General features: G+C 40.6%; 1 long non-coding RNA gene across 1 annotated transcript in view; it reads left to right on the forward strand.

The window, feature by feature from the left end:
• Positions 1-296: 296 nt before the first annotated feature.
• Positions 297-24,468, forward strand: part of LOC100578474 — a 53,900-nt gene continuing 29,728 nt past the window's right edge. The window contains exons 1-2 of the long non-coding RNA XR_120113.4: positions 297-2,975; positions 19,906-20,018. This is a non-coding gene — a long non-coding RNA (uncharacterized LOC100578474). The remainder of the gene's footprint in view (positions 2,976-19,905; positions 20,019-24,468) is intronic.

Consider the following 24,468-nt stretch of genomic DNA (forward strand, 5'->3'; position numbering starts at 1 on the left):
TGTCAGCATTAATTTCACAGTTCACGTGAAATATGAAAATAAGACTTCGTTCGTGTTAGAAGTAACTTTCTATCAGGAAGTATCAAATATTTAATCGGTTTTTATTGGCATGTTTTATTAAAAATAGTGTTTAAATTTCAATCGGTTATCTCAACACATTTATATTAAATTCACTATTGAAATTTTTCAAATTCGTTGATGCAATTGCCATTTAATGAAATAAGTGTTCAATCAAATATTTAATATGAGAAAAGTCGTGACACTAAAAGTATAATTTAATAATTTTCCATTTTGTTTCTATATTGTTCCGATTTAATCCATCAAAGAATTGATTGACAAATTAAAACGAAGAATTTAGATACGTAAGTTTTTATTAATTAGACGATACAAAGTGAAATATCTGAATGATAAGATACAATCTATCGACAGTATTGATAAATAAACTATTGATTTCATCGATGATGAAATGTTTCGAGAATGTTAGTGCCATTTTCTACAAGTTTTAAAACAATTCCTTTAAAACAATTAATCAAATCAAATCAAATATTTAAATTAACTAAAATTAGACGAATCTACCGATATATCGTTTCGATGTTCAACGATTCAATGCATCTTTGAAAAAATATCCTTGAAACTTATATACATCTTAACATCATACGTGTTGAAAATCTCGAAAAATTTCTCAAGCGTATGAACAGAGCTTAAATAACGATCTCGATAAACTCGTTCTCCCTTTTTCATCATTTCCAACTCATCGACATTTCCCCCTGTCCAAATTCTCTCGTCCTTAACATTTAATCCATCCATACATGGAAAATTGAAACGAGGACAACTCGGAACTACGAACTTTTAACCACGATTCGGACAGGACAAGTTCCAAGTTCGAGTTAAATAATTATCTTCGAATCGTTTAGAGAATCGTATCTTGGTCGAACATTGACTCGATTCAATATTCAAAGCGATCGTTGAAACGCGTGCTCGATATCGCGGTAATACCCGGGGAGTGTGAACAAAGCCTAAACGGGTTGGGGCAAACGCGTCAGGCGGGCGGACAGGCGGGTAGACAGGCAGACAGACAGAAGCTGGAGCACCTGTCTGTCCCTCCACTCTTCTTGCACGGCAAAGAGGGGCCGGCAGTGGATACCTCGTGCCGTGGTTCAGTACCTCGTGCACGCTCACGCTGATAAGACCTTATTCTAATCACACGTCACCTGGTATCGATAGTCGTGCGCGGATCTATTACGTGATTTCTCACGCCCCGTTACGACCTAATTCCTTCGTGGTCCTTCGACCGATCTCCAATATCCGCACGCGTTTCTCCTTGTCCTCTCTCTCTCTCTCTCTATCTCTCTTTCTCTTCCTCCTCTTTCCTTCTCTTCCCTTTCTCTTTCTCTCTCTCTGTCCCCCTTCTATCCCACTCCGTTTCGCGTGCATCATACCCACACTGGTGGTCCTCCACCTCGATGCAGAGGATCGCACAGCCCGATCCAGGAATTTTTCCGGATCGGTCAATCGAACGTTCAGTGGTCGGCTCGCCTCCCCTAGCTCGCTTCTTGCTCCTTCGAATGCGTAATACGTAATTATCTCGAGGCTCTCCCTCCCTCCCTCCTTCCCTCTCCCCCCCTCCCACCCCCTTGTCCCGATAGTCACGTACGATAGGTACGTACGTATCACGGGGTTGGGTCGGGTTGGCGGTTGCACAAGCGGAAGAAGGAGGAAAAGGAGGCACGGGATGCACCGTGGAGGAGATGTATTCACGTCCCACACCGGCTCGATATCGAATTCGATGCAGGGCAGAGAGTTGCGCAGCAGCGAAGGTGGGATCCGAGGTGCCGAGCCGATTTCTCAATTCCTCGTACTCGTGGATTCGTACTGGTGGATTCGTACCGGGATCGCGGCACTGCGTGTTTCCGCGGCGGCGAATGGATTGGGAATCGATTCTGCTCCCTGTATCGTTTAGTCTGCTTCCGACGTTCGAGTACTAAAGTCGTTGTTGCCGCTCTCGTCGGTCGCGCCGCGTAAATACGATCGGCCACGTGTTCGCCGCGTTCGCTCTTCACTCGTGCCCCTCCTCCCCCCTCCCCCCGCCCCGCCCCTCCCGCCCCGTCCCCCCTCCGTCCCGTACCCGTGCGAGGAGAGAGAGAGAGAGAACATTCGATCGTCGATTAGAAACGAACGTGGTGGCGCGATTCGCTACGCCCGTTTTTCTCGCTTTATCGTCCACCACGTGCAAATGCCGGTGGACGTCATCGAGGAAGGCTGTTGCACCCGTCGTCCATCGAAGGTCGGATATCGACGATCTTACGTACGCCGGCACGGTGGAGAAATTAGGTGAACCGCTCGAGCGAGAATTTTTTTTCCCCTCCATTGTAACAATGTAAGAAGGCAAGTGGCGCGGGGATCGTGTAAGTTCACGTGTATCGTTGGAGGAAAGGAATCGTTGGTCCGCGGCGAAGAATTTCTGGTGTTACGTAACGGAGAAATAGAACGAACGATAGATCAACGCGTGTTGATCGGGTGACGACGTTTTCTTTTTTTTCTCTTTTCTTTTCTTTTCTTTTTTTTTTGTCTCCCTTTCCTCCCCTCGTTCGATAAGGGAATCGACCACGTGTCGATTCGTTTTATAATTCGTGATTTATAAGTGCGATGTTTATTATAAGTTGGACTCGATAAATATACGAGTTCCGCGAAAAGAATCTTCCAGTGAAAGCGAGATCAGCGCTAAGTGTTTGTGAAATCGTGAAACTGCGAAACCAACCACGTGTGTGACATCTATTACCAAGGTGAATCGTAAAATCGTAAAACCGTGCCTTTTGTTTCTTGTTCTGGTGAGGAGCGAGGCGACGATTTCTCGACACGCGAAGCGCGGGTTTTCGTAGGAATCCTCGTTTCATCGATCTCCACAGAGGGAGACCCAGTTACGCCTCCTGTTGAATGCAATTTATCGGATTAAAGGGGAGCTCCACATGAAATTGGTAAGCGATGAAATTTCTCGTTCCACTCTATCATCATTTCTTCGATATTCCTCTGTACCCTTCTACCATCCTTCTTCTTTATTATGCGATTCGTCTGGGTAGTAATCTTTCCTTTCTTCCTTTTTCTTCACCGTATCGCGTGATTGAAGGGCATAGATTGATTTATCCCGAGAGAAAGATTATTTCGAAGATTTTAAAGTATAAAGCTAATGGTTAAACCGTTCCTCGTAGCGATATTAGTCGTATTTGTATTTTAGACCTTCTCTCTCTCTCTCTCTCTCTCTCTCTCTCTCTCTCTCTCTCTCTCTCTCTCTCTCTCTCTCTCTCTCTCTCTCTACGACCTGCGTTCGCGAGAAGCCGCAGTCGTGTGTTTACATTTTTTTTGTTCAGTTGCCTTTTCGTTGGAACTTTTCGTCGTCGGATATAGAAACATCGGAGGGAACACGGAGAAAAATTTGTATCGAGGAGAGAGAGAGAGAGATATCGTTGCTTTGATATTACGGTTGTTTACTCGTCTTGCCTTGGCATACTTTTTTAACGTTTCGTTTATAACGAGCAAAGAAACAAAAAAAGGAAAAGAAAAAAAAAAAGAAAGAAAAAAAAAAAATAACGCGATTGCAAGACTACGTGTGCACGCGTACGCATGTATTTATACTACGCAATATGGCGTTTTAAGAAACGAGCGCTTTATGCAAATTTCTCGTTACTTGGCTATGCGTAATTTATCTTGTTACATTCGACCGGGATTGATTTAAGCCATATCGAATGGGTCGAGGAGAATTATATAGGTAAAATCGGGAAAGGACGATTTCACCGTGGAAAAATATTAGGAAAAGTGTTGCAAAATACGATATTTAAGATGTAAATGAAGAAAGGAACTACGGGTCGGGATCGTTTGATGTGTTAATAGCCGGCTAAAGTAGAAAATTAATAGGTAGACGTCGAAAATAAAATAATTACAGAAATAAGCACGCAACGATCGTATTTTACAACGTGTCGAATATCAATCGGAAAATTATAAAGTTTGATTAAAAATTTAATTCAAGATTCAAGTAACAACGGATCGTATATGTATACGTATATTGGAGAGAAAATTTATCAAAAAAATTATTCGAAAATATACATGCAATAAATAACTTTTAATAAATACCAAGTTGCGAATAAATTTCAGTCTGTTGATTATCTTCTGCTCGTTAACAGTGGCGTGCCAGTGGCCGTTTTTTAATTTACATTTCACCTCAATTTTCTTCTTACTTGACGAAAAAAAAAAACACTGCCATTTCGCGTTCCAACGAAACAATACATTATTACTTTACAAATCATCGACCGAAATGAAAAAGAAAAGAAAATATACCGCTACAAATATATCGCGGAGAACCGTATACGTGCAACGAACGCAATTACTTCGAATTCGTATCAATTAAGACGCACATAAATTACGTTCTTTTTTTTTTTTTTTTTTATAAAAAAAACCTCTTAACAGTATCGAACGTAAAGCATTGAAAGCCATGTATATGCATTGCTCAAAGCCGTAACGGAAGGGGATAACGAACGATCGGGGAAAACAATGTGTAAAGAGCTCTGGTTAACTGTTTCCCCTCTTTTCTCGTCTCTCTCTCTCTCTCTCTCTCTCTCTCTCTCTCTCTCTCTCTCTTCCTTTTCTTTAAAGGCCGTCCTTAACGAAAAAGAAAAAAAAAAGAGAGAGAGAGAGAAAGAAAGAAGGAACGCGCACGAAAGTGTATCGTTGCATTGCACGCGGGCATTTATTAATGTTAATGAGCAGCGCGGTTAAATACGCGTACAATGCATAATCACGCACGATTCCCACCTCAATTTCCCTCTAAACAAAACATTCCACGGAACCGGGTTCACTTACGCACAACCGATTCCAGATTTAACGACCGTGATCATCTCGTAAAGGAGATTTTTTTTTCTTTTTTTTTTTTTTTTGATCGCAATCGGCCGTGGGAAGGAGTCCATTATTCCTCTCGGTGCGGCCGCTATTAATTAGTTAACTAATTATCCACCTTTATGAATTACGCGCGCGTTGTAAACCCGCGCCAAATGGCTTGCCAATTTTTTTTCTCCACCTCTTCTTCTCCACCTCTTCTTCCTTCTCCTTCTTTTTCCCTTTTTTTTTTTTTTTCAAGGTGCCTTCAACAACTGCTGGACTCGCATCATCATAGCAGAGGTATGAGTTGTAACGAGGTTGCAAGCGTTACAAACGTTTTTCGTTCGAGCAGTTTCCTAGAGAAGCAGCTTCCTTGTGAAAATCAATTGTAACGTTGACTAAACGTGAAGTTACACGATGAATAATCATTGTTTCATTGTTTTTTCACGCAAGGTTTACGCACAGCGTGCGTAAACAAGGGGGAGAGAGAGTCGATTAATTCTCGTATATTTTTCTTACCTAATAAGATGCGATTGGGGGATCGGTTGAAATCGTATAATTTTTTTTTTTTATAATTGTACAATTATGCGGGTGAATATTATTGGATCTGGTAAGGAATTTTAATTAAACGATCAAAAGGGGGAGACAATGATAATCACCGGTTGTACAAATACGTATATACATATATATTTATTTATTCTTTTTTTAAATCGCGATTATTTCATTTATTTTGATTTTAATTTCAAGTTAAGAGAGGGGGGATGGGATACGCGCGTGTGACGCACGTGCAATAATTTATTTTCTTTTCTTTTTTCTTTTTTCTTTCTTCCCAACCCGTTTTCTTAAACGCGGAAATTTTTATCCAACGCGTTATGCACACGCGTGAATAATGCATATCGCGTCTACAAAATCCAAGTGAAAGATTCGCGTTCAGTTTGTTAGTGTGGTTCGAAGCTCGCTTATTAGTAGGTTTATGCTAACGCGTTGTAAATGTAAAAGTAAGGAATTGCTACTGGCCGGCGAGCTATCGTCGAGTTGGACGTAGAGCAAGCGTGTAATTTTTTTATGGCGAGAATCGTTCGGGTGCAATTCATTCATTGTTTGTGTTTTTTTTTTCCCCTCCGAAGACAATGGACGCCAGGACGAGAATAAAACGAAAAAACGAAACACGAGAGAGAGTGAGAGGGGAGGGAAAGGAGAAAGAAGGGAGAGGGAAATAATTTAATGGAAAAGAGAGAGAGAGAGACGTTCTTTGTTTCGAGACACGGAAAACGGTTGAACGTTGAAATCTGGAAAATACTGGTAGCAAATACATCACATTATAGTTAGGCCTCGCTATCTCATTCCGTGCACTTTGCCACCACGATAATAAAGGACTTGCACACTGTTTCTTCGTTTATCGTGCTTGTTAACACGTATCTGACATACCGTTTGACACAGTTTTCTGCTCAATTTTATCGGGGTATTGAAATTACTACCTGATTAAAATTGTCTCGTCGGTTTGTCTTAGGATAGATAAAACTTTAAATAGATACCGATTCTACTGTTATTCGTACAACTATATCGTAGCTACGTTTTAAGAAATTGTATATAATTAACGTATTTTCATTATATTTTATATTTCTTGTTTCTTCTCTTTTCTCAAGATTTTTTTCAAGATGTTGATTTTTATACTCGTATTCAACCGTATAGTATTAAATTCAACTTGAGGTGGGATAGGCAATTTGTAATTGCGCTAGAGACAAATTATACCCCACTCTAATTAATTAAACAAATTGCAGCTGATTAAACCATTCATGTAACTCAATTGAACGAGCATTGGTACAAATATAGATATCGTGTGTCATGCATACAAATAAGACTGATAATTTAACGATTAATTAATAAATATCGCGCAATCAACAATTGCGTGCTACGTGCGTTATCTGAAACACGGTTTCAAAAAGATAGAACACTTTTGTTTCGGAGATTCTTCCACGAGATTCGAACGAATTTCAGAATATTCTCTAAAATTTTTATCATCACCGTTCAAGATTTCCACGCGTTTCGATCCGGATGATTTATCGTCCAGGACGGGAACGAAATTATTCACCATTGATACGAGCCACATTGTGCATAACTGTAAACAGCGGGCTCGAAATGGTGGAGAAATGCCATCTTATCGTAACAAATGTCCGCGCCTGAGAGTTATTTCGTGCCCGTTGCACAACTCGATCAATTATATTTGTCCTACAAAACCGGGTTGCTGGTGAGAGTTCCCCCCTAAACGGTTTGTTTCCAGGTACGACGATGGCGTGCATAGAACGCGCGCGCGTATTTTTATTCGAATTATTAGCGGTTGGCAAGGAAGGAATGCGCGCGCGTGTCGTTCGTGCAAAGCTCGAAACGAAAAGTTTACGACCAACCATATCTATACCACCGAATGTCACTGAACCTTTTATTATATAGGCGTACGTATATACGTATTCGTGTATACGCGTTTGTCAAGCTGCCAACCGTGTATCTTATACGAGGGCAGAACAATTTGATCATAATTGCGTCGAGGAGAGCCGCCGTTTCTAACATTATCTGTCCGCACGTGTGTACACGTGTACGCACTTGTGCACACACTTTGATTGGTATCCGTTTATCCACCGCTTTTTCTTTTTCTTTTTCCCTCTTCTTTTTTCTATTTAATCTGTCTCCGTCCAACAATGTTGCCTCGTTGTTTCTGGAAAATTCGTTGAATATCGAAACGCGTTCCTTCTTTCGAAGAAAGAGTTTAACGGTAGACACGGTGAACGTTTCATTCATAAAACGGAACTCGGCAACATTACTCTCAATCAGATCTGGAAAACCAGTTTCCTAGGCACGCCCGTTCTCCAAAGTGATCCTTCACCTTACTTTTACCACCAACTTTTAAACCTCCTCGGATATCTGTTACGTCAAACGCTATATATTTCAAGGTTCGTTTCCTTCGCATTCAATCCCAAACGCGGTCCACGCCCAAAGACGCGAGGTTGTTGTGACGATGCGGCCTTTATTCAAGGTTTATTCGAATAATTTCACTGATAAATAACGCTGACGATTCGACGTGTGGTTCCATTTGATCCCTCCCCCTTCCCTCCAATAAATATCCGCCCGTTATAAATCGTCCGGGACGTCGAATTAATTTATTCGGCCTGACGCGAGCCTCGCAAGCTTGAAAGCTTTACGATCGCATCGATCGAGCCATCCGCGCTCGTAGATCATATTTTCGAGAAGAATTATCCATCCGTAAGAAGAATCGCGCGCTCATTCCAGTTTATATACATCGATCATCGATATTATTCATCGATCAATTCAAGTGATATTGATTTCGCGTTACGAAAGGAAGAAAAAAAAAAACTTTGCTAAAAAAAATCTTCAAGACATACTACTCTCAAAGATATACTCAATGTACGAATCAATTTGCATCTCCCTCCCCGAGGATGGGCTGCGTCGCTGTAATCTTGTGGGAGGCGTACGATCGATTATCTCGATTGCACCCTCGAAGGAACCCACGAATCACTATACACGAAAAACACAATAATCCGAAAAACGGACAAAGGCGGTGTATCGAGACGGCTACGGGGGAGGGAGACGTAATCGTACACCGTGTAATTCATTTAATCGTGAATAATTACGGGAGGATAAATTCGATCCTCCGGAGGTGTTGGTACACGCCGTATACTTACACCTTATTGTCCATATAATTTAACGTTGGTTGGGCGTTACGTATAAACAGTGTTAGCGAGGCATCCCGCGAGGGTGTTGTATTCTATTACTTTCAGGCAGGCGAGACTTTATTCGCATCCTCGACGAGGTGAACGACAACGGGTGCGGTTTGCGTGAAGGTATTTGAAAAATTTCTACTTCGTATTCCACGTTATATATATATCTGTGCAATTTGCTGATCGTTCGTTAAAATCGGCTATTATCTCGATAGCCGAAAGGGAATTTCGCTAACGAACCTGTCAACCGGGGGAGAGGGAGGGGTGGTATTAATAAAATTCCACGCGTTACATGTCTTATTCATTAGAGCGTGGCCGACGTTTCGAAAAATTTGGCCCCGGTATCTCGCGGTTTTCCGCGTATCTTCGTTAAAGTGTCGTTAATACACCGAGCTCGTGGGCGTGTAAACACGCGGCGCTGTATAAAAGCGCGGTATGCAAATGATTTATCTTGATCCCCGCCCACGCTTTTAACTCCGACCTCCAGAATTATCCCGCGGTCTAACGTCTCGTCTACCCTCCTCTCTCTTTCCCCCTCCTCCCCTCTCTTTACACCTTTTATCTTCATTCGTACGCGTTATTCTTCGGTCGCCAATGCGGGGACCGGAAAAGGAGGAGGAGGAGGAAGAGGAGAAGGCATTCCTGGCCTTTGTCGCGATGCGGAGAGAGAGAGAGAGAGATGTATGGACGAATTCTTTGCAACAAGATGCGAAATTAAAGCGTGGATCGTCGCGGAGAGAATCCCTTTCAGCCCGCTCGTTTGCTCTTCTTAAATCACCCTGCCTCGTAAATACCTTCCAATTGTCCCCTGTATAATAAAGTTCTTCTGTTCACGCTCGGCCGCACAAGAGAGCCACGATTATTTCGTTCGCCCGTTGCAAATTACAATGGTATTTCGGTTGTCCACTGTTCGGGATATGTAAATCCGCGAGACGGCCACCTATTACAATGCGTGGAACTTTGTTTCAAATTTATCGTAGGAAAAATTGGAACCGGTACAGTCCGGTACTCGATCCGGTCCGACCACCCTTTGCCTCACTCTCACTTTGCCCGTTATTTATTAGATATCTACCTGCTTTCGATCGATTAAACGGATCGATAGTAAATGTCAAATTTCTCGAATCGATCGAGGAAGAAGAAAAAAGAAAGAAAAAAGATAGGAACAGAATAACAAGTTGAAACGTGCAAATACGTCGTATATACGTATATCATTTTCCAGAATGAAGAAGAATATATCGAAGGAGCGAAACGAGGAGGAAAAACGATCCCGTAAAAGGAAAAACGATACCGATCTCACCTTGCAATTTCGGCGGTTGAATTGCGTGCACGCCGTGTATATATCTTCGGGACCGAGGCTGACGATAGCAGCCGATCGTATCGACAGAGACTTTTCTCGCTGTCTTTGACCTTAATACCGGGTGGTGGCGAGGCCAAAGACCTTGCCATTGAATTTGGCTGTAATCGAAGTTGACGTCACCGGGTATCCCTCCTCGGTTAAGGAGCAACGATTGTAAATGACTTTCACGAATATTGCCTGCGACATTTTGCCAAGGCGAGCGCCTTACGCGGCCAAGTCGATCCGACTGAATCGTTTTCGCCTTCCTCCCCTCCCCTCCCCTCCCCTCTCTCCTTTTCGCTGAATCCAAGAGAGCAAACACGATACGTTACGTTACGTTACGTCGGCTCGGCCGACGGTGGATATATCGACTCCGGCGGACCATGAACGAACTCGTCCACGCCTTCTCCACTCGAACGGAGACTCGACCGAAGGCATTATTCCCTTGGATGGATGGATCGCGGCTCGTTTCATAACGACCGATCATCTCCTACGAGGTATCTCGGCAGAGATGGAATAATTCGAAAACGTTACGTTGCGTCCTCGATGAACCGATTCGAGGACGGGGAAAAAAATGGAGAAAGTGTTCTCGATTTCTTTTTTATTTCTCCCTCTCCTTTCCTCCTCTTCTTCTTCTGCAGCACGTGCATCGAAGAAAGCGAAGAATGCATCGCAGACGAGTTTTACTTTTCGAACAGTTGCAAGAGTTGGATCAAGGGATTGTTGGATCAGATTTTATTTAGGGATGGAATTTAACGAGAGAGAGATTTCCTCGCGATCGAACTGGTACATAAGTGATATTTCGCGGAGTGTGGATAAAAGACAAAGAGATGGTTTTCGGTGGATGGGATGTTCTTTACGACTTACGTGGCGGACGTCACCGCGCGATGAACTATATTTTATTGCCGTAGCATGGCAATTCGTTTTATACACCGAGCCATTTTCATTGTGATAGAGCAAACAGTGCGATGATATAATGCGCAATATAAGACGGCCGGCTGGCATAAGTCACCGAACAATAGACTTTGTATTTATTCCTTTCAGATATTTTGAGTTACTGTGAAATCGCGTGTAATAAGTACTATACCGCGTAATTTATGTTTCGCATCGTGGTGTCAGTGCAATCAACAAATTTCATGCTTGTTACCTGTGACATCTTATGAATCGTACGATGCAATGAAAATTTATGATACTTGATTGGGAGATGAGTCCGGTTATATTAGCGTATTAAGACTTTTGTCGGTGTCGGATAGTCGGAAAATATTCAATCTTTTTAAGATCTCCTCCAATAAGTTTCCTCTTTCTCCAATTCTTCCAATAATTTTATGCAATGTTTTTACACGTAAAGATCACAATTTTTCCCGGATTTTTTGAAAATTTACCCTTGTCGTGTATTTTTACGGATAAATTTTCGAAATTTATACATATACTTTTTCTTTTTTACAATTTAATTCTGATGCTGCAATATTGATAATGCGATTTTTCCTATTTTTTGAAAATTTACCCCGTCGTGTATTTTTACGGATAAATTTTCGAAATTTATATATATTTTTTTCTTTTTTTACAATTTAATTCCGATGATGCAATATTGATAAGGCGATTTTTCCTGGATTTTTTGAAAATTTACCCTTGTCGTGTATTTTTACGGATAAATTTTCGAAATTTATACATATACTTTTTCTTTTTTTACAATTTAATTCTGATGCTGCAATATTGATAATGCGATTTTTCCTATTTTTTGAAAATTTACTCCTGTCGTGTATTTTTTTCTTTTTTTACAATTTAATTCCGATGTTGCAATATTGATAACGATAATCGATGATAATAATCCAATAATAATGATGGATTCGCTTTAAAAAAAAATTAAATCGTTAAATATCGGGACACCCAGTACATAAAGCACCCTATATATTTTTTATTCCGATCTTCCTTTCACGTAGTGCCTCATAACGGTTCTCGAATATTTTTGGCCTCCCGTTTTAGAGTCGTAATATTCATTTTGCCGTCAACGCACAGATTAAAGAATATCACAAATTATTTCCCGTCGATATATATTTCAATTTCTCGAAACTTCGTTCAAAATGCATTTTTACACGTACGATTTCTCGCGCTCTCTTCGTCAAAATTTATCACGTAACACGATATAATTCCATCTTCACGTCTCGTGTTATAATACGAGAAATTAATTTCAATTTGACTCTCTCAAAGGAGTCTCTTTCTCCCCTCCTCTCCCCTTCCTTTCTTTCGAAAAAAAAAAAAAGGGGAAAAATATTTGACAAACGACGCCACGACGAATTCCTTCCCAATTAAGTTTTTTATTAGGAACAGGAGGCAAATCTCGGCTACGTTTCGAGATCTGGGCGCGGCCAATATCTCTTATGATCACGTTCTTTTTGTGAAACAAAAAAAAAAAAAAGGAAAGAAAAGGAAAGGAAAGGAAGGGAAGGGAAAAAGAGAGACGGAGAGTTCCATTGATCTGTAACCTATTCCTCGTAGTAACCTGGCCATTGTGTCGTGTTTTCGACTGCGCCTCGCGGTCAAAGTAGTCATGTACGCTGATTGTAATCTTCTTACATGGTGATTTAAGTGCTATGAGAAGCAGATGGACGAGCCATGCGACGTCGTTAGTTTATTCCCTTCCAGTTTCGTCGCCTTTGTCGCCAGCTCTGAAACCTGGTTTCGCTCCAATGAGAGAAAGCAGCCAACTGTCGCCAATCTTCCGTTGCTTAGCTTTTGATGATAATACGCGCATTTACTACGTGTCGCCGTGCTCAATTTCAATATCGGATTTCCCTTACGGCCAGAGACGTGTATACATTTAATATTTCAAGATCGAGCTAATTCCAGATCGTCCGATTATCGTAAAAAAAGAAAAACGAAAGAGGGACGAAAAAGAGAATCGAAGAGAGAGAGAGATTTCTAAAACATCTTTGTATACTCGAGTACTTCTACTTTCTCGATTCGATCCCAAGTATTTTGACAGATGATAGAAATATTCTTATCGAGAGAGACGAGTCGCATAGACGAGCCGGTACATTTATGCATCGGATTAGCGTGACAAAGATGGCGATATCTCTCGGTATATCGAGTGCATCGATGCGAAAAGGAGCAACGAGAAATTTATATAAATGGCAAACTGCCCGTTGGTTAATTTTGGCCGTTGGATAACTTCTTCCGCATATTACACGCGAACGCCTATTTATTCCACCGATTTACGAGGTTACGATAATTAAAGAACCGATGCGAATTCTTGTTCGGGTTCACCAATTTGGATCGGATAAAGGGGGAAATTCGTTGGAACCGATCCGATTTTATCTGGATAAAATTTCCCTCCCTTCATCGTGCGTTCAAACTTTGTTTCTTTCTTTTTTTTTTTAATTTTGAAAAAAGAAAACGCGGTTTTCGAACGAATGTCGAAGCATTTCTGGAGCGTGTCAGAAATTTGCCGTGGAGAGAAAGTTGATGGATTATTAGATCGTTCGTTATTAAATGTTACGTAACCTTTGCTACTGTCTAGGTCTAGAGTCTAGACTGCAACGAAGTCGACAATTGAACGATGTTTAAAATAGTTGAATGCTTGTCTATCGGGTATGCAATCGTAACTATGCGCTGACATTCATATTTGCCAGACGAGGTTATTAAACTTGCAGAGAGATTGACGTGAATCGATCATTCCACTCTGATATTCATATGGTAGAACGAAGCTTTCGCTTTTACCATTTCCTCTTTTATAATATATATAAAAAAAGTTAAAAGAATCCGTTAAAATTAAACTCTCTCGTTTCAAAATTCGTTTCATTTTTCATTTTAATGTAAAAATGTATAATAATAATAATAATAAATTAATATAACATATTATAATCACAAATATTCAATTTCCGCGCGACGATTATTAAAGGCTCGTCAAGATTGAAAAATTGTTTAAAATTTTTAACGGGGATAAAAATGGAAGTTATTTTTACGTTTATTATTGCTCTAAAATCGTATGGAATAAAATTACCTGAAAAATACCTTGGGAACGTTATAATTTACCGTCCCTTTTGATACGCCGGTCATAACAAACCAGTTGAGTAAAGTAAAAGCTCTGACCTTGCGTATACACGTGCATGTTAAGGTCGGTTTTCACGGGAGGCTCACGACCACATTAGTTACGGAAGAAAACCTGGTCGATGTAAACAACGCAGCCGGTAAAAGTACGAGCTACGTATCTTGAAAACTTCCACGTGGAATTCTCTCGATATTTCTAATAAATTTGAAAAAAAAACAGGGAATATTCAAACTCGTGCTCGTCTTCGATATTCAAAATCAGACGCCAATTTTTTTTTTTCGTGAAAAAGACCGATCGAAGGTATTCGTTTCGAAAAAATTAACAAGAGTCTTGGAACGTATTCTCTGTCCCAAGATTGCTTTCATTACGAATATATATATATGTAATAGTATTTAATTATAAGCAATCAAGAAATATTTTCCTTAGGGCTGTTTAAATTATTTTGCAGAGAGTACTTTTTCTTCTGGTGAATTTTTTCTTTTTCTTCTATAAATTTTAATCGTCGATTTAAGCGTTTCGCTCGGATTTCGAAGAATCAGAAAAATTTTGTCACGATCTGTTTCCATCAGAATCAGTTGACTACGATAAGCCAAATCACGACGATATAACTCTTTATGGTGTTGCGTTACAGCTTTAAGATTTATATAACAGCTAGTATATCTACGAAGGTGACTGACCTATTTACTATTACTCGTGCCTGCGTTATCTGCGGTAACTGGCGGGCCTGGTATTGGTTATTTTTTTTTTTCTCCTTTTTTTTTTCTTTTTTCCCCACTCAACTTGTCTAGGATGACATAGGCACAGGTGTAATTCACGCCAATCTGGCGACACGGCCGATCGATGGTAAAAAAAAAGTGGCGATTGTCTCCCTCGATAAACTTCTTTTTCTCTTCTCGCAAAATTCGCGTCCTCTTTCGTTCGAACGCTTATCGAAGAAAGAATCTGTTCTTCTCGTCGCATGGAATAGATATTCGATCGATAAATTTCCAAGATAAAGAAATTTTTTTTAATTCTTCCGAAGCATCAAGAAAAGGGAGATTAATGAAAGTTGGTAATTAAAACACGCTTTAAAATGGCGTGAATAATATTAGCATTCGATATTCGATACCTCGAAATTCTATTTACCCTGTTGTCCTCTAATTTATTACTTATGATCTGCGTTATTTAATACTCGTACGCAATTTTCATACGAGTTAGAACAGATAAAAAGACCGGCTCGCTATATCAAACTTCTGACGTTTCTATTATTGCATTATTAATTTACTCTCTCTCTCGTTCTTGACGATCGTATGTATCATTTCCGCAGTTTTCCAACGACAGCTGTAGAAGAAGATCATTAAATATAATATAACGCCGTTTCGAAATTAAAATTACAGATCCCTCTCCTCGATTCTCTCTCTTTATAAAACTCGAGTAGTCACACGCATACATATTCGTTCGACCTGTTTCAAGATCAGACAAACATCAGGGTAAATCCTGCAGACTCTAGTGGCCGCCATTCCTCGTCTCGAGCACCTTGTTTCGCTCCAATTTTTCGTTTTGCACACGGATGCGCGATTAACGTTTCGTTTTTACAGCCGCGTCGAATTCGAAAGGGTGACGTTATCATTTACAAAAAAAGAAAGAAAGAAAGAAAGAAAGAAAAAAAAAGACCACGAGTCCTCCGCGTGCATGTATTATATCGTAAAGTTATAGAAGTGCGAGGTCAAGAGCCACTTAAGAACACTCTGATGCGTGCGCCCGTCCGGATAGATCTCGACAAGAATCTTGATCTCTCAGCCTCTGTTCACGCTGCGTGAAAGTCTCTCGAGTGGTTCCACCGCGAGGTACAGTAGGTACAATGATGGATGGGATATTCTTTCGGTGGGATAGGATCCCCGAGAAGGGAGAAAAGTTGAGGATTACATTCCTCAAAGTATCTAATTGCCGCGCATAATTACATGCAACCGTGCATGCACTCGTCCTTACTGAAACGCGAAAAGAGGGTGTTTCTTTTTTTTTTTTTCTCTCTCCTTTTATCGAGTCGTTTGATATCTATTCCGGAATAAATTACAACAAGTTCGTGACTGGGGATCGTAAAGTTGAGCGTAATTCTTTCCTTCTTTTTTTCTTTTTTTTATCCAAGTTTAAAGCCTTTAAAGGCGGAGTGTGGAAATGACGAGGGATGGATCGCGCCCCCGTTGAGAAATGGCTAATTAAAAAGGAAGAAAAAAAAAGAAATAACATCGCGCCGACGGTTTTATTCTCGCGCAAATCAAATACGCGAAGTTGTACGAGCGAATCGTCGATCGTATTTATAATAATTCGCGTGGTAAAAGAGAGAGGGGGAGGAATCACCGCGTTCGAAACTCGTTTCAGCTAGTTGAATTAAGAAAAAAATTTGATAATAGATGATAGATAGAAACAAATAGCGTTGTTATGAGCCCAATCATCACTTTAATGAATCTTATTGATACTCATAGAGTATCGAGTTGAATCGAGTGGGTTCAAAGTTTCAAGTTGGGGGGTAAAAGTAAAAAAATATATCATTTGGTATTTATTAATATTAAGCGATATTCATTAACGGATCGATATCCGTCATCTCTGTCTTTATTCTCTCCAATAATTTCTTCCCCCTCCTGTAATAATTTCAATATCGGGAATTATTATTGCAGGTGATTTTTTCTTTTTTTTTTCCTTTTTTTATAATCGATCCGTTGTCACATCGAATCGACGTAGCCCGGAGCTACGCGTGGCTGTGTGTATCTCGGTTGGTCAATCGATCGTGATCAACCGGTTCCGATTGCCGCTCTAAGATCTGATAGGGTTAAATTACTCATTAAATAAAGCAGTGTGAGTTTTTCATCCGATAAAATAATGCACTATTACATATCTAATGGCGACGCTTTCTAGCGTTACCTAATATCCACACGCACATATGTATTTGTAATTCCATATTTTAAATTCCATCGTTCAAAAATCGAGATTGGTGAGCAAGATATATCGAAATAAATTGTTTTCTTTTTTTCGTTAATCGTAAAATATATATACCATTAATCCTGGTGCAAGGCAATTATACCGACTGGCGAGTAGAAGCGAATCTTATTGTATTCCTAAAGTATCGTTTATCATTTTACGCGATCGATAGTTGTAAACCGCATGTATTGTTTTCCAATATTTTTTTTTTTTTTTTTTTTTACCGCTTCTCCCGTGTCAGAAACGTATTTTATTAATTCATCGTTGACGATTAATTCAACTTTTAATTATTTCTGTTCGAAGTGTGCGAATCGAACCGAGTGCAATCTTCATGTCGAGATTAATTAATTGTATATATATATATATATATATATATATATAATATATCGTCGAATTAATTATCGCGAGCAACGATTAATATCAAAGAGTTATTAAAAACTCGATTTCCACGTTTACGAGAGGAGCTCGTATGAATTTATAAATCGGCTTTTTCCTCCCCGTAGAAAAATAACATCCTATCGAGCCAAAAACTACTTTTGCCCCACAATCGGTTCATTCACTCGATGAAAGGACTATTCACATGATTTCTCGCAAAGCAAAACATTTCGCGGGAGAAGTTTTATTCGCGCGAACCCGGATAGAAGAATGTGCTTACTTAGTGTCCTGTTTCAAACTCTCGTAAGTTGTGGGTTGAAAAACGCACCCCTTTTTGTATCAAGCCTCGACGAATCGTGCGTAATAAGCGACGTGATAAAATCCTCGCGAACGAATTTTCTATTAAATTTGCACCTTCTGTTCACGCGAAACATCACGAGTTACACGAGTTCCCGAGGATTAAACGATCGCTCGAATTATTAAATTCGGATCGATTCGTTTCGAGGCGAGCGTGCTGCTTTATCGAACGTCGATAATTTCGAAAAGTGACGCCGATCGTGTTGTCGTTGGATGTTAACGTTTTCGCGATGCGATATATTATGCAGGCAGTTTGTATCGTTAATTTAAGTGGTTTCTTACAGCGCGTAAAGTAGGAAAATACGTTGGACGTTTGTTTCTTGAAACTAGTTATAAATAAAATGGATAAGATAAAACGAAAAGATCGCCGCGATTTAATAAATTAACATCATCGGCGTCGATTCGTTTCTATTTGCAAATAAAAGATTAACAGTACAGCGCGAGTAAATTACTCGTTTTATTAAGAGTAATGACTCTTTTCGAAATAGAAAATGATATTTTAATTTATATATATATAATATACGTTGGCAACCACACATAAAATATTCAAATACTAAATAATGTAGCAATGAAATATGTAGCCGCAACTTCTATATATTTACACATATATTTAATCGCCGATATTGAAGTATCGCGAAGAAAGGAATATGTACGCGTCAATTCGAAAAGATATTAATGACAGTGCTCGTGTCAAAAGGAAAAGATCGATGGATGTTTATTTCCTCGAATGAAATCAAAGTATCGTGTAAATGCTATAATATCCCGATAAATCATCCTCCCTCCTTGAACGTTAATTCGCGCGAATTAACGCGAAATAATAGATAGAATTAGCTGTCTAATAAAAAAAAAGAAAAAAACATTACATCTCTTGAGAAAAATTAATTTCTTCAAATACGAGTTTCTCGAGATTAATCGTTGTACACCTATTAATAATCCTCTTTGCACGTCGGCCGAATTTTTTCTCGTACTTGAAATCGGAGGATACGACCTTGTTAAGATACCGGTCGAAAGTATTTCGTTTCGTTCCCTTCAACGCGCGGATGAGATTCGCACGTACACGTCGCGTCGTTGCTCGCTTTTTTTCTCTTTCTCTTTTTTTTTCCACGTGGCGACGTGGAAATAACCCATGTCATCGCTTTCGACACATTTTTTTATCATTTTTTTTCTCCTTTCCTTTTCTTTTCTTTTCTTCTCTTTTCTTCTTCCCCTCCCGACGATTAATAGTTGACAGCCGAATATCATTAGCTCGTTCGATCCGCGCCGATTCGAAATCCTCCACGTGTGTCGCGTTTCTAATTTCCGTGAAATTTCGGCCCCCTGATTTACGAGTTAACGTTCGATGATTCTGAAAGATAAAGAAGCTTTACGGAGAGGATTCGAAAAGAGAGATGAAAAGTCAAATTAAATTTGAAGAGATAGAGAGAGAGATAGAGGGTATTAAGGACAGTTTAGTTTCCAAACGTGTAAAATGGGAATTTCGAATACGACAGATTAATTATCTCTCAATTATAATATATTTACCGAGCTATTACGCAAATTAACTGTGTCATCAAAGCTGGATTTTCGTTCCGCGCGCGTTGATAAGAAGAGAATTCTTTATCTCGAGGGATCTTCGAATACTAGAACTTTTCTTTACTCGATGTTGTTCCAATAACCTAAACTTAGATTTGTTCTTATAAATACATTTTATTCCTTTAAGATTCGTATAAATATACCGTTTTATTAATATAAGCGAGATATTCATGTAATTCATTTAATATTCAGCTTCTGTACAAGCTGTTTTCTGTTTTCCAATCCTATCTGCAATTTATAATATATATATATAAAATATGTTGGATCTGGATCCTTAGCAAAGGGAGCAAAGGTCAATGTCTCGCGGTGCGGTGACACGGTTCGCAATTTTTTTTCTCCCTCCGTTAATCGAATAAATTATCAATCGTGATGATGATTTCGTAAGATCGGATAAGAGGCGTTAATTAAATCGATCCGACTTGACGCGTTGAACGAAGACACGCGTTGAACGGAACGAATTTTCTTCCTAGATTCTTAGATAGAGGATTTTCCCCCGTTGATGAAGAGGCTCGATAAAGCTTTTTCCCGAACCCGAGAGAACTAACGAGAGAGATAATATCCGAGCGGATATCGCTTAATAGACGGTATTTTTCTCTCTTTTCCCGGTGCGCGATTCCGGCCAATGCTCGCCGGCTAATGAACTATTTCATTCTTACCGTTTCCAGCCATCAGCCACCAGGGAATGTTAACACGGTGTAAGAAGAGGAGAAGGAAGAAGCAGGCATTCAGGAGAATTTATCTCCAACGCGGAACCAACAACACGTGGTGTGCTTGTGCGGTGAGTACAACTCGATAAGTAGCAAAACGTTCTTGATTAATGCTCGAGTTGACGCGTCGCCGTTCTCGTGGGAAGAAATTTCAAATATTTTAACCGGGATGCGAAGGAGACGGTGTCGTTTCAACTCCTGGATCGAACCGATCCAATCAACTTCCATTCTTCCTTGCCTAAAGAAAGAAAGGAAAGAAGAAGGGAATCAACAAGAGTCCAACAAACTCTCCTATCTTTCCACCCACCCTTCCCATTATTACTCTTTCTTTCGAAAAAATCGGGATGATCTTTCGAAAAATTTATTCTTCTATTTCTTTCTTTCTTTCTCTTTTCCACAAAATTCGATTGCACGGATCGGTAAAAATTGGCCGGAGGGGAGAAGGCAGCGTCGGCCAACGTCCGTGCGCGCGTGCGGCGGGTATTTCACAGTTGGCTTATCGCTGCTCGCCGCAATAAAATCGGTAGCAGCCGTTGGCGGCAAGTAATCGGCGCGGGTATTGATGCAAGCCTCGTTAAACCGGGTTGCATATCGCCCTCGAAACGGGGATAACGATTGCAACTGTTTAAAGAAATCGAAGATCGCTATTGCTTCTTCGTATCCCGCGGTTGTGGGACCCGCGGGGCCGCCCATAACACAGCGCATAGGCACAAGCTTGATAATTATTAGGGCAGATAAGAAGGGATCGCCGAGCTAATCCGAGCTAATGCCGTTTAATCAATGGGAACGGGGCCCGTTACGCGATCGTGGAACGATCAATGAAATAACTTGGCCCGCTTTCGAACGAAACGCGCCGATTAAACGGAACGAGATGTCATCAACGCTTTCCAGACGTTTTATTATCCTTTCTTGGAAATGGAGGGGAAGGATAGATAGATAACAATGATGATGTTTCGATATTCGAATATTTGTCAAATATCAAATGCTTCATCGATTCCACGCGTGTCGTTGGAATCCGTAGAATTTCCGTATTTATTCTCTTCTTTCCTCCTCGTCCTGCGCGAGGTTATTATTATTATTATTATTATTATTCGTGGGATAGGACGAGAAAAAAGGAAAGGAAAAAAGGAAAAGGAAAGGAAAAAAGAGAGGAAAAAAAAGAAAAGAAAAGAAAAAAAGACAATGAGGATTCGCGTGTTGGCAATAAAATTGTTACGAGTAGTAAAGAGTTATTCCCTTGCGTTTCGCATGGGTTACGCAGGGTCAGCTGAGCGATGAATTTTCGATTTAGGACACCGTAAATGTGGTTATGATAATGAGAAGAGTCGTGAGTTTCGCAAACTGTTCGCGGAACTCTCTTTACCGTGCCGTCTTTGGGCATAGGATAGTGGAGTTTGGAGATGGATAATAGGTTCAACGCGCGCCGCTAATCCAAGTATTCGAACGCGGCGAATATTCTGACAGATTCCCTCCGCTATATTTCAACAGGTTTGGCCCCGATCGATCGAAGCACCCTTATTCCTCGTTGAATAATCAATTAGTTTTTTGCGCCAAATCCTTCCAACGTATCTAATCGAATTTACGACCGTGTTTTCCTTTTTTCTATAATCTCGAATACGAAATTCTCCCGTCGAATTGACTTTCTCCAAAAGAAAAAAAGAGAAAAAAAATCCATCTATCAATTGCCATCATATTCCATCGAGGATCGAGGAACATTTCCTCCCCCTTAAGAAGATCCAGCATCTTCTCCAACGATCGTTTTTTCCCTCTCCTCTTATCCTCCGATAATCCGGTTAAACGACGACACTGTTCGATTCGTAAATCGGGCCAGAGAGGCGATCGTTTGTTCACCGTGGAAAGAAGAAATTTCCGCGTTCCAGTCAATCAGTCTATCGCGCCGAGTATAGCGGCGGTGGTGGTTGGCGTTGAACTCGAATAATCTTGTTACAGCGGCCGGTGGACACTGGTAGCCAGTGTCAACCCTTTTTTCTCCGGGCGCACGTGCATTCGATACGTACCATCTGGTCGCTGGATGTCGCCGTATACCAATTGAGCGTAATGATATTCTGGTACCATCCGAGTTACGTCGCCCTTACTCCCTCCCCCCTCTCCTTACTCCGCCCGACTCCTCTCCTTCCCGCCTCCCCGCGGATATCTTTCTCCCCCCCACTTTAGTGGCTGTTAACCGGCGTTGGCCATTGACCGACCTTCGCAGTTGAACTGTGCCGCGAGAAGATAGGAATTGCTCCTTTCTCTCTCTCTCTCTCTCTCCCTCTCCCTGTTCCTCTTTCCCTCCCGGCCCCCGTTCTCTCTTGGCCACGTTTTAACCTCTCTTGGTCACGTAGGAACGAAGAAGAAGGAAGGGAGCAAGAGAAGGAAGGGATTCCTTTCCTTCTTCTTTCCAGGGATGGTGGAGATCTAGGATCTAGGAGAGAATTCGTCCGATCTTAAAAACCGTTTCGGATTTACCTTTTTTTTTTTTTTTTTTTCTTTTCGGTTCGGATCCGTTTAGGAAGGAACCGACAAAGGCGCGTATCACGCGGCGTTTAACGAGATTTTTCGAGCTACCCGATCACTTTGGACGTGTTTAATAACACGTTTTTTCCCCCCCTTCCTCGATTTGACGGGATATCCTCTGTCGGATTTGTGGAGCCGACGATCGCCTACCGGCACGGTAGAATTCGATGGATGGCTCGTTCTTTCAAGCGGATATAGACACGTAGGTGATGTTTGATCGGCGTTGAGAATCGCGTAAGAATTTTTCTCGTTCGAATCGATTGTTCGGAATAAACGAGGGGATCGAATTAACTGATGGACGACTTCATCGATTAATAACCGGCTGTTTAACAAGTTGACAACTCTATTCTTTTTATCCCCGTCCAATTGAGAGACACGTTTAAGAATTTATCTATCGCAAGTATCCATTTATAATTGCAGAAATTTTAATTTTCTCGATGAAATTTCATACAACCGTATTATAATCGTATTCCAAGCAATCTAGGATTCCGTCGTATCACGGCTCTCCTCTCGATCACGAACGTTCAGAAGGGAATCGACTCCTTTTCCTTTCCGATTTTTCTCTCGGATAGTAACGCTCGTCAAGCGAGAATTATGACGTTATGCATTAACGAAACGGGTGCAAAAAAGTGCATCTTCGTGGAAGGTAATTAGCCGTCCCCCCGTGTAACGAGTGACAAGTTCCTGGTTGGATAACACCCGTTATGGAAGTCGATGGCAATCTTATTACATATATATATATATATTCGAAGGGATCGAAACAAAACCGGCAACCCTTCCGCGATACCGTGGTTGGAATAGAACTGGACTATTGGACGTTTGAAAAATAAGTTAAACGTGACCGGTTTCAAGCCCGATAGAGGGAGCCCGGAGTGGTGGCTCGTTAATCGTTGGCATGGGGATCGTATTTCTAGCGTAAGTACGTGCCTCCTGTAATGGTGGTGTTTTCTTTTCGGTCGGTGGCTACGCACCAGCCTGGCCTCTCTCTATGACGTACTCCCGGCATCGTCCCTATCGTCGTGCCGGTTTTTGCCCGTCCCCTCCCCTCCCGTCCTCTCCCCCCCCCCCCCCGGCCCAGACGTTGTCCCATTTGCAATCACGCGCACGTTGCACCGCGATGTCGACATTCTGTCTCGTGTGCCGCTGATATAATTGCCCGGCCAGACGCCAGGAGGAGGAGGAGGAGAGGATGTTCTCGCGTGTTCTCGCCGGCAAATGATATTATGATAATTCATCGAGGAAAGAAAGGAATAAGGGGCTCTGTCCAGGCGTCTTCCGTTACCCGGAAACGCGAGATGTCGCTTCTTGTATCTAATTCTCTCTCTTTCTTTCTTTCTTTCGAAGAGGATATTCTCGATCTTGAGAATTTAAGATCCGTTGTTCCTTGGCCGATCTTGGGCGGGAAGGGAGGAATGATAATTAGGGAGGAAATAGGAAGGAATTTGATACGGGAAAGCACGGGCGGGTATGTAAATTTGAACGTGGAAGAAAATTGATATTTTTGAACACGTGTTTTAAAGGGATGATATAGGTATATGATTAATAGGAGCGCGAATAATTGAGTATGAGTAATGATATTTGATTATGAACGATAACGAGGTATGTTAACGAGTTAAACGAGAAATATAATTACGGGTAGTTAGGATCATTTTTCTCCAACTCTGGGTTAGTATTTCGTTTTTTTTTTCTTCTTCTTCTCCTTCTTCTTATTCTTCTTCCAATTATAGTCGAGCGGTTCAATTTGCAATTTTACTCGCGACGATTTTTTACTAGTTTTCGATTTTTTAAATTTCACGATAATTTTTCGTAATTATTAACGTATTCTTTAAAGATAACATAATATATATGATAATATATATATATATATACGAGTCTTATTATTACTTTATACACCGATAAAAAAGATTATATCGATAATATCAGATATAATTTCAGTCGACAATTTATATATAAAACAGCAATTTGTTGTTAATGTTTTTAAAATACATCCAAATTGGCGTTAAG

Source organism: Apis mellifera, linkage group LG16, assembly GCF_003254395.2.
Source record: "Apis mellifera strain DH4 linkage group LG16, Amel_HAv3.1, whole genome shotgun sequence".
NCBI classification, from domain to species: domain Eukaryota; kingdom Metazoa; phylum Arthropoda; class Insecta; order Hymenoptera; family Apidae; genus Apis; species Apis mellifera.